Source organism: Triticum aestivum, chromosome 6B (assembly GCF_018294505.1).
Source record: "Triticum aestivum cultivar Chinese Spring chromosome 6B, IWGSC CS RefSeq v2.1, whole genome shotgun sequence".
Lineage (NCBI taxonomy): Eukaryota > Viridiplantae > Streptophyta > Magnoliopsida > Poales > Poaceae > Triticum > Triticum aestivum.
In genome coordinates this window covers 240,943,617-240,954,375 of record NC_057810.1, presented here as the reverse complement: position 1 = coordinate 240,954,375, position 10,759 = coordinate 240,943,617, and positions in this window count along the sequence as shown.

Below are 10,759 nucleotides of genomic sequence, written 5' to 3'. Positions count from 1 at the left end.
TTTAATGAGCTTAAGAATTTTCTTACACATGCTCCTTTGCTTGCCTTACCGAATTTTGACAAAACTTTTTAAGTTCATTGTGATGCTAGTAGAAATGGTATAGGAGGTGTGTTAATGCAAGAGAAGCGCCCAATTGCTTACTTTAGTGAGAAACTTTCCGAAGCGCAACTCAATTATCACATCTATGACAAAGAGCTATATGCCTTAGTGCAAGTCTTGCGTAAGTGGGAACATTATCTTCGCCCTCATGAATTTGTCATCCATACGGATCATGAAACGCTTAAATAACTTAAGGGTCAAACTAAATTGAATAAGTGACATGCCAAGTGGAGTGAGTTCATCAAGTCATTTCCTTATGTTATCAAGTACATCAAAGGTAAGGAAAATGTTGTGGTGGATGCTCTTTCCCGCAAATGCATGCTTGTTACTCAACTTGAATTGAATGTCATTGGCTTTGAGCACATAAAAGACTTGCATGCGCATGATCCTACTTTTCTATTCCTTATTCCAAATGTTTGACGCATACATCTTGAGAGCGATATTACATCAAGGATGATTATATAATGAGAGCTAACAAACTTTGTATACCTGAGTCTTCTCTTTGTTTGTTACTTTTGCAAGAGGCTCATGGAGGAGGACTTAGGGGTCACTTTGGATGCGACAAGACATTTGCTACGCTCTCCAAGAACTACTTTTGGCCCAAGATGTTTCACAATGTCTCCCGCTTCACCAACTGATGCTCTACATGTCACAAAGCTAAGTCTAAAGCTCAATCCCACGGTCTCTATATGCCACTCCCTATTCCGTATCACCCACGGGGAGATATTAGTGTGGACTTTGTGCTTGGTTTTCCAAGAACTCAAAACGACAAGGATTCCGTATTTGTCGTTGTGGACCATTTCTCTAAGACGGAACATTTTATTCCATGAAACAAGATAGACGATGCTTCACATGTTGCCACTCTCTTTTGTAGGGAAATCTTGCGTCTACATGGAGTGCCCAAGACTATCGTATCGGACCGCGACATCAAGTTCCTTAGCCACTTTTGGAAGACGCTATGCGCCAACCTCAGGATCAAGCTCCCATTATCTTCGGCACACCACCCACAAATCGTTGGCCAAACATAGGATACGAACCGGACGGTATCTACTCTCCTCCGCGTGTTGATCAAGAAGAACATCAATGAGTGGGAGGAATGATTACCCATCGCCGACTACACCTACAATCGAGCAAGACACTCTACTACCAGCAAGTCCCCCTTCGAGGTCGTCTACGGTTTCAATCCTTTGTCCCCATTGGACATCCTATAGCTACCTCTACAAGAGCGCATCAACATGGACGCGAGTGCTTGCGTGAGATATCTCAAGAAGATGCATGAAGATACAAGGCACACCATCAAGCGCCAAGTACAATGACTCACGACCAAACTCAACATCAACAAGCAACCCATGATATTCAACATTGGCGATCTTGTGTGGATACACCTTTAAAATGACTGCTTCCCCAAGGAACGCTAGTCCAAGCCTCTACCTCGAGTCGACGGACACTTCAAGGTGCTAGCACGCTACAACAATGCCTCCTACAAGATCTACCTCCCACGAGACAAGTACAATGTGAGCGATGTCTTCAACGTCAAGGATCTCTCGCCCTACCATGGTGATGAAGATTTCGATCCGAGGTCGGATCTTTCCTAAGGGGGGAGATGATGCGGAGCATCCCAAGGTCATCCCCATGGACCTATCATCGTCTCACCAAGTGTTAAGTGGACCCATGACACGTGCACGTGCAAGAGCTCTCGAGACCAAGGTAACATCACTCCTCTCGCAACTCCCTTTCGAATCACATGAGACATAGCTACTACCTCAAATGGAGATACCTTGCATACTCAGGTACCTAAGAGTTATCCAAGGAGAAGCTAAGGAGCAAGGCAGATCGAAAGAGGAAGACGAACGGGAAGACAGAGAAGGAAAAGGGCAAAATAGAAATTTCCCGGATGATCTGGAGCGTCGTCTAGACGATCCGACCCCAGCCTAGACGATCCGGACCCTGACCCAGATGGTCTGGCTAATGTGCCCCAAGACACCCGAAGCTAGCTCGCTAAAGCCAGATCATCTGGACCCCGGCCCAGATCATCCGGATAGAACCGGACGTCCGGACTAGGTCCCGGACAACCAGACCCACCGCAGCCTCCACGACACGTCCGTATCATCCGGACACCGACCAAGATCATCCGGACCGCCATCTGGATCATCCGGACAGTGCCTACGTGCATGAGTTGGACCGAGGCCCATGTACCCCTTCGCCCCCTTAGAGTATATATAAGCCTCCTCCTCCACTTTTCTAGGATTAGCATTGGTTTAGCTCATATGAGAGATAGAGCATTGCTCATCCACTTGATACCTACTCCATTGGAGACCAAGGCTGTAACGCCCCGGACACACCCGTCGGGTGGCCGTTATGAAGGAAATATGCCCTAGAGGCAATAATAAAGTTATTATTTATTTCCTTATTTCATGATAAATGTTTATTATTCATGCTAGAATTGTATTAACCGGAAACTTAGTACATGTGTGAATACATAGACAAACATAATGTCACTAGTATGCCTCTACTTGACTAGCTTGTTGAATCAAAGATGGTTAAGTTTCCTAGCCATAGACATGAGTTGTCATTTTATTAACGGGATCACATCATTAGAGAATGATGTGATTGACTTGACCCATTCCGTTAGCTTAGCACTTGATCGTTTAGTATGTTGATATTGCTTTCTTCATGACTTATACCTGTTCCTATGACTATGAGATTATGCAACTCCCGAATACCAGAGGAACACTTTGTGTGCTACCAAATGTCACAACGTAACTGGGTGATTATAAAGGTGCTCTACAGGTGTCTCTGATGGTACTTCTTGAGTTGGCATAGATCGAGATTAGGATTTGTCACTCCGATTGTCGGAGAGGTATCTCTGGGCCCTCTTGGTAATGCACATCACTATAAGCCTTGCAAGCAATGTGACTAGTGAGTTAGTTGCGGGATGATGCATTACGGAACGAGTAAAGAGACTTCCGGTAACGAGATTGAACTAGGTATGGTGATACCGGCGATCGAATCTCGGGCAAGTAACATACCGATGACAAAGGGAACAACGTATGTTGTTATGCGGTTTGACCGATAAAGATCTTCGTAGAATATGTAGGAGCCAATATGAGCCTCCAGGTTCCGCTATTCGTTATTGACTGGAAATGTGTCTCGGTCATGTCTACATAGTTGTCGAACCCGTAGGGTCTGCACGCTTAACGTTCGGTGACGATTTATATTATGAGTTATGTGTTTTGATGTACCGCAGGTAGTTCAGAGTCCCGGATGAGATCGGGGACATGACGAGGAGTCTCGAAATGGTCAATACATAAAGATCGATATATTGGACGACTATATTCGGACATCAGAAAGGTTCCGAGTGATTCGGGTATTTATCGGAGTACCAGAGAGTTACGGGAATTCGCCAGGGAGTATATGGGCCTTATTGGGCTTTAAGGGAGAGAGAGAGAGAGAGAGGCAGGCCGCACGCGCCCCAAAGGCCTAGTCCGAATTGGACTAGGGGGAGGGGCGGCGCCCCCTCTTCCTTCTCTTCTCTCTTCCCTTTCCTTGACTCCTACTCCTACTACATGGAAGGGGGAATCCTACTCCCGGTGGGAGTAGGACTCCCCAGGGCGCACCATAGAGAGGGCCGGCCCCTCCCCTCCTCCACTCCTTTATATACGGGGAGGGGGCACCCCATAGACACACAAGTTGATCATTGATCTTTAGCCGTGTGCGGTGCCCCCCTCCACCATAATCCACCTCGGTCATATCGTAGTAGTGCTTAGGCGAAGCCCTATGTCGGCAGCCTCATCAACACCGTCATCATGCCGTCGTGCTGACGGAACTCTCCCTCGAAGCTCTATTGGATCGTGAGTTCGTGGGACGTCACTGAGCTGAACGTGTGCAGATCGTGGAGGTGCCGTACGTTTGGTACTTGGATCGGTCCATCGTGAAGACGTACGACTACATCAACCGCGTTGTCATAACGCGCTTACGGTCTACGAGGGTACGTGGACGACACTCTCCCCTCTCGTTGCTATGCATCACCATGATCTTGCGTGTGCGTAGGATTTTTTTGAAATTACTACGTTCAGCAACAGTGGTATCCGAGCCTGGTTTATGCGTAGATGTTATATGCATGAATAGAACACAAGTGAGTTGTGGGCGATACAAGTCATACTGCTTACCAGCATGTCATACTTTGGTTCGGTGGTATTGTTGGATGAAGTGGCCTGGACCGACATTACACGTACGCTTACGCGAGACTGGTTCTACCGACGTGCTTTGCACATAGGTGGCTGGCGGGTGTCAGTTTCTCCAACGTTAGTTGAACCGAGTGTGGCTAGGCCCGGTCCTTGAGAAGGTTAAAATAGCACTAACTTGACGAAATATCGTTGTGGTTTTGATGCGTAGGTAAGAACGGTTCTTGCTCAGCCCGTAGCAGCCACGTAAAACTTGCAACAACAAAGTCGAGGACGTCTAACTTTTTTTTGCATGGCATGTTGTGATGTGATATGGTCAAGACATGATGCTAAATTTTATTGTATGAGATGATCATGTTTTGTAACAGAGTTATCGGCAACTGGCAGGAGCCATATGGTTGTCGCTTTATTGTATGCAATGCAATTGCCCTATAATTGCTTTACTTTATCACTAAGCGGTAGCGATAGTCGTAGAAGCAATATTTGGCGAGACGACAATGATGCTACGATGAAGATCAAGGTGTCGCGCCGGTGACGATGGTGATCATGACGGTTCTTTCAAGATGGAGATCAAAGGCACAAGATGATGATGGCCATATCATATCACTTATATTGATTGCATGTGATGTTTATCTTTTATGCAAATTATTTTGCTTTGATTGACGGTAGCATTATAAGATGATCTCTCACTAAATTTCAAGGTATAAGTGTTCTCCCTGAGTATGCACCGTTGCCAAAGTTCGTCGTGCCGAGACACCACGTGATGATCGGGTGTGATAAGCTCAACGTTCACATACAACGGGTGCAAGCCAGTTTTGCACACGCAGAAATACTCGGGTTAAACTTGACGAGCCTAGCATATGCAGATATGGCCTTGGAACACTGAGACTGAAAGGTCGAACGTGAATCATATAGTAGATATGATCAACATAGTGATGTTCACCATTGAAAACTACTCCATCTCACGTGATGATCGGTTTGGTTTAGTTGATATGGATCACGTGATCATTTAGATGACTAGAGGGATGTCTATCTAAGTGGGAGTTCTTAAGTAATATGATTAATTGAACTTTAATTTATCATGAACTTAGTCCTGATAGTATTTTGCAAATAATGTTGTAGATCAATAGCTCGCATTGTTGTTTCCCTTTATTTTTTTTATATGTTCCTAGAGAAAAATAAATTGATAAACGATAGTAGCAATGATACGGACTGGGTCCGTGATCTGAGGTTTATCCTCATTGCTGCACAGAAGAATTATGTCCTTGATGCACCGCTAGGTGACAGACCTATTGCAGGAGCAAATGCAGACATTATGAACATTTGGCTAGCTCAATTTGATGACTACTTGATAGTTCAGTGCACCATGCTTTGCGGCTTAGAATCGTGCCTTCAAAGACATTTTGAACGTCATGGACCATATGAGATGTTCCAGGAGTTGAAGTTAATATTTCAAGCAAATACCCAAGTTGAGAGATATGAAGTCTCCAACAAGTTCTATAGCTAAAAGATGGAGGAGAATAGCTCAAGCAGTGAGCATGTGCTCTGATTATCTGGGTACTACAATCGCTTGAATTAAGTGGGAGTTAATCTTCCAGATAATATAGTGATTGACAGAGTTCTCTAGTCACCATCACCAAGTTACTGGAACTTCATGATGAACTATATTATGCAAGGGATGACGAAAATGAATCCCGAGCTCTTCGTGATGCTTAAATCGACGAAGGTAGAAATCAAGAAAGAGCATCAAAGTGTTGATGGTTGACAAGACCACTAGTTTCAAGAAAAGGGCAAAGGTAAAGAAAAGGAACTTCAAGTAGAATGGCAAGCAAGTTGTCACTCCCATGAAGAAGCCCAAAGCTGGACCAAAGCCTGAAACTGAGTGCTTCTACTGCAAAGGAAATGGTCACTGGAAGCGGAAATGCCCTGAATAAATTAGTGGATAAGAAGGATGGCAAAGTGAACAAGGGTATATTTGATATACAGGTTATTGATGTGTACCTTACTAGTGTTTATAGTAGCCCTTGGGTATTTGATACTTGTTCGGTTGCTAAGATTAGTAACTCAAAACAGGAGTTACAGAATAAACAGAGACTAGTTGAGGGTGAAGTGACGATGTATGTTGGAAGTGGTTCCAAGATTGATATGATCATCATCACACTCTCCCTATACTTTCGAGATTAGTGTTGAACCTAAATAAATGTTATTTGGTGTTTGCGTTGAGCATAAAATATGATTAGATCATGTTTATTGTGATACAATTACTCATCAAAGACAGAGAATAAATTTTTATTCTGTTTACATGAATAAAACCTTCTATGGTCTTACACCCAATGTTGATGGTTTATTGAATCTTGATCGTAGTAATACACATATTCATAATATTGATGCCAAAAGATGCAAAGTTAATAATGATAGTGCAACATATTTGTGGCACTGCCGTTTGGGTCATATCAGTGTAAAGCGCATGAAGAAACTCCATAAAGATGGACTTTTGGAATCACTTGATTATGAATCATTTGATGCTTGCGAACCGTGCCTTATGGGCAAGATGACTAAAACTCCATTCTCTGGAACAAAGGAACGAGCTACTGACTTATTGGAAATAATACATACCGATGTATGCGATCCAATGAGTGTTGATGCTTGTGGCGAGTATTGTTATTTTCTGACCTTCACAGATGATTTGAGAAGATATGGGTATATCTACTTAATGAAACACAAGTCTGAAACATTTGAAAAGTTCAAAGAATTTCAGAGTGAAGTGGAGAATCATTGTATTAAGTGGAGAATCATCGTAACACGAAAATAAAGTTTCTATGATCTGATCGTGGAGGAGAATAATTGATTTACGAGTTTGGCCTTCATATAAAACAATGTGGAATAGTTTCACAGCTCACGCCACCTGGAACACCACAGCGTTATGGTGTGTTCAAACATCGTAACCGCACTTTATTGGATATGGTGCGATCTATGATGTATCTTACCGATTTACCACTATCGTTTTGGGGTTATGCATTAGAGACAGCTGCATTCACTTTAAATAGGGCACCATCAAAATCCGTTGAGACAATGCCTTATGAACTATGGTTTGGCAAGAAACCAAAGTTGTCGTTTCTTAAAGTTTGGGGATGCGATGCTTATGTGAAAAAGCTTCAACCTGATAAGCTCGAACCCAAATCGGAGAAATGTTTCTTCATAGGATACCCAGAGGAGATTGTTGGGTACACCTTCTATCATAGATCCGAAGGAAAAACATTTGTTGCTAAGAATGGATCCTTTCTAGAGAAGGAGTTTCTCTCGAAAGAAGTGAGTGGGAGGAAAGTAGAGCTTGATAAGGTAATTGTACCTTCTCCCGAATTGGAAAGTAGTTCATCACAGAAATCAGTTCTAGTGATTCCTACACCAATTAGTGAGGAAGCTAATGATGATGACCATGAAACTTCAGATCAAGTTACTACAGAACCTCATACGTCTTCCAGAGTACGGTCTGCACCAGAGTGGTACGGTAATCCTATTTTGGAAGTCATGTTACTAGACCATGATGAACCTACGAACTATGAGGAAGCAATATTAGCCCAGATTCCACGAAATGGCTGGAGGCCATGAAATCTGAGATAGGATCCATGTATGAGAACAAAGTGTGGACTTGGTGGGCTTGCCCAATGATCGGCAAGCCATAGAAAATAAATGGATCTTCAAGAGGAAGACGGACGTTGATAGTAGTGTTGCTATCTACAAAGCTCGACTTTTCGCAAAAAGGTTTTCGACAAGTTCAAGGTGTTGACTACAATGAGATTTTCTCAACTGTAGCGATGCTTAAGTCTGTCTGAATCATGTTAGCAATTGCCACATTTTATGAAATCTAGCAAATGGATGTCAAAACTGCATTCCTTAATGGATTTCTTAAAGAAGAGTTGTATATGCTGCAACCAGAAGGTTTTGTCGATCCGAAAGGTGCTAACAAAGTGTGCAAGCTCCAGCGATCCATTTTTGGACTGGTGCAAGCCTCTCGGAGTTGGAATAAATGTTTTGATAGTGTGATCAAAGCATATGGTTTTATACAAACTTTCGGAGAAGCCTGTATTTACAAGAAAGTGAGTGGGAGCTCTCTAGCATTTCTAATACTATATGTGGATGACATATTGTTGATTGGAAATGATATAGAATTTCTGGAAAGCATAAAGGAGTGTTTGAAAGGAGTTTTTCAAAGAAAGACCTCGGTGAAGCTGCTTACACATTGAGCATCAAGATCTATAGAGATAGATCAAGATGCTTGATAAGATTTTTCAATGAGTACATACCTTGATAAGATTTTGAAGTAGTTCAAAATGGAACAGTCAAAGAAGGAGTTCTTGCCTGTGTTGCAAGGTGTGATGTTGAGTAAGACTCAAAACCCGACCATGGCAGAAAATAGAAAGAGAATGAAAAGTCTCTCCCTATGCCTCAGTCATAGGTTCTATAAAGTATTCTATGTTGTGTACCAGACCTATTGTGTACCTCGCCAGGAGTTTGGCAAGAGGGTACAATAGTGATCTAGGAGTAGATCATTGGACAGCGGTCAAAATTATCCTTAGAGGACTGAGGAAATATTTCTCGATTATGGAGGTGATAAAGAGTTCATCGTAAAGAGTTACATCGATGCAAGCTTTGACACCGATCTGGATGGCTCTAAAGTCACAATTCAGATACATATTGAAAGTGGGAGCAATTAGCTAGAGTAGCTCCGTGCAGAGCATTGTAGACATAGAAATTTGCAAAATACATAGGGATCTGAATGTGGTAGACCCGTTCACTAAACTTCTCTCACAAGCAAAACATGATCATACCTTAGTACTCTTTGGGTGTTAATCACATAGCGATGTGAACTAGATTATTAACTCTAGTAAACCCTTTGGGTGTTGGTCACATGATGATGTGAACTATGGGTATTAATCACATACAGATGTGAATATTAGTGTTAAATCACATGATGATGTGAACTAGATTATTGACTCTAGTGCAAGTGGGAGACTGAAGGAAATATGCCCTAGAGGCAATAATAAAGTTATTATTTATTTCCTTATTTCATGACAAATGTTTATTATTCATGCTAGAATTGTATTAACCGGAAACTTAGTACATGTGTGAATACATAGACAAACATAATGTCACTAGTATGCCTCTACTTGACTAGCTTGTTGAATCAAAGATGGTTAAGTTTCCTAGCCATAGACATGAGTTGTCATTTGATTAACGGGATCACATCATTAGAGAATGATGTGATTGACTTGACCCATTCCGTTAGCTTAGCACTTGATCGTTTAGTATGTTGCTATTGCTTTCTTCATGACTTATACATGTTCCTATGACTATGAGATTATGCAACTCCTGAATACCGGAGGAACACTTTGTGTGCTACCAAACGTCACAACGTAACTGGGTGATTATAAAGGTGCTCTACAGGTGTCTCTGATGGTACTTGTTGAGTTTGAAGGAAATATGCCCTAGAGGCAATAATAAAGTTATTATTTATTTCCTCATATCGTGATAAATGTTTATTATTCATGCTAGAATTGTATTAACCGGAAACATGACACATGTGTGAATACATAGACCAACATAACGTCACTAGTATGCCTCTACTTGACTAGCTCATTAATCAAAGATGGTTATGTTTCCTAACCATAGACATGTGTTGTCATTTGATTAACAGGATCACATCATTAGGAGAATGATGTGATTGACATGACCCATTCCATTAGCCTAGCACTTGATCGTTTAGTATATTGCTATTGCTTTCTTCATGACTTATACATGTTCCTGTAACTATGAGATTATGCAACTCCCGTTTACCGGAGGAACACTTTGGGTGCTACCAAACGTCACAACGTAACTGGGTGATTATAAAGGAGTACTACAGGTGTCTCCAAAGGTACATGTTGGGTTGGCGTATTTCGAGATTAGGTTTTGTCACTCCGATTGTCGCAGAGGTATCTCTAGGCCCTCTCGGTAATGCACATCACTATAAGCCTTGCAAGCAATGTAGCTAATGAGTTAGTTACGGAATGATGCATTACATAACGAGTAAAGAGACTTGCCGGTAACGAGATTGAACTAGGTATTGGATACCGACGATCGAATCTCGGGCAAGTAACATACCGATGACAAAGGGAACAACGTATGTTGTTATGCGGTTTGACCGATAAAGATCTTCGTAGAATATGTAGGAGCCAATATGGGCATCCAGGTTCCGCTATTGGTTATTGACCGAGAATAGTTCTAGGTCATGTCTACATAGTTCTCGAACCCGTAGGGTCCGCACGCTTAATGTTACGATGACAGTTTTATTATGAGTTTATAAGTTTTGATGTACCGAAGTTTGTTCGGAGTCCCGGATGTGATCACGGACACGACGAGGAGTCTCAAAAGGGTCGAGACATAAAGATTGTCATATTGGAAGCCTATGTTTGGACATCGGAATTGTTCCGGGTGAA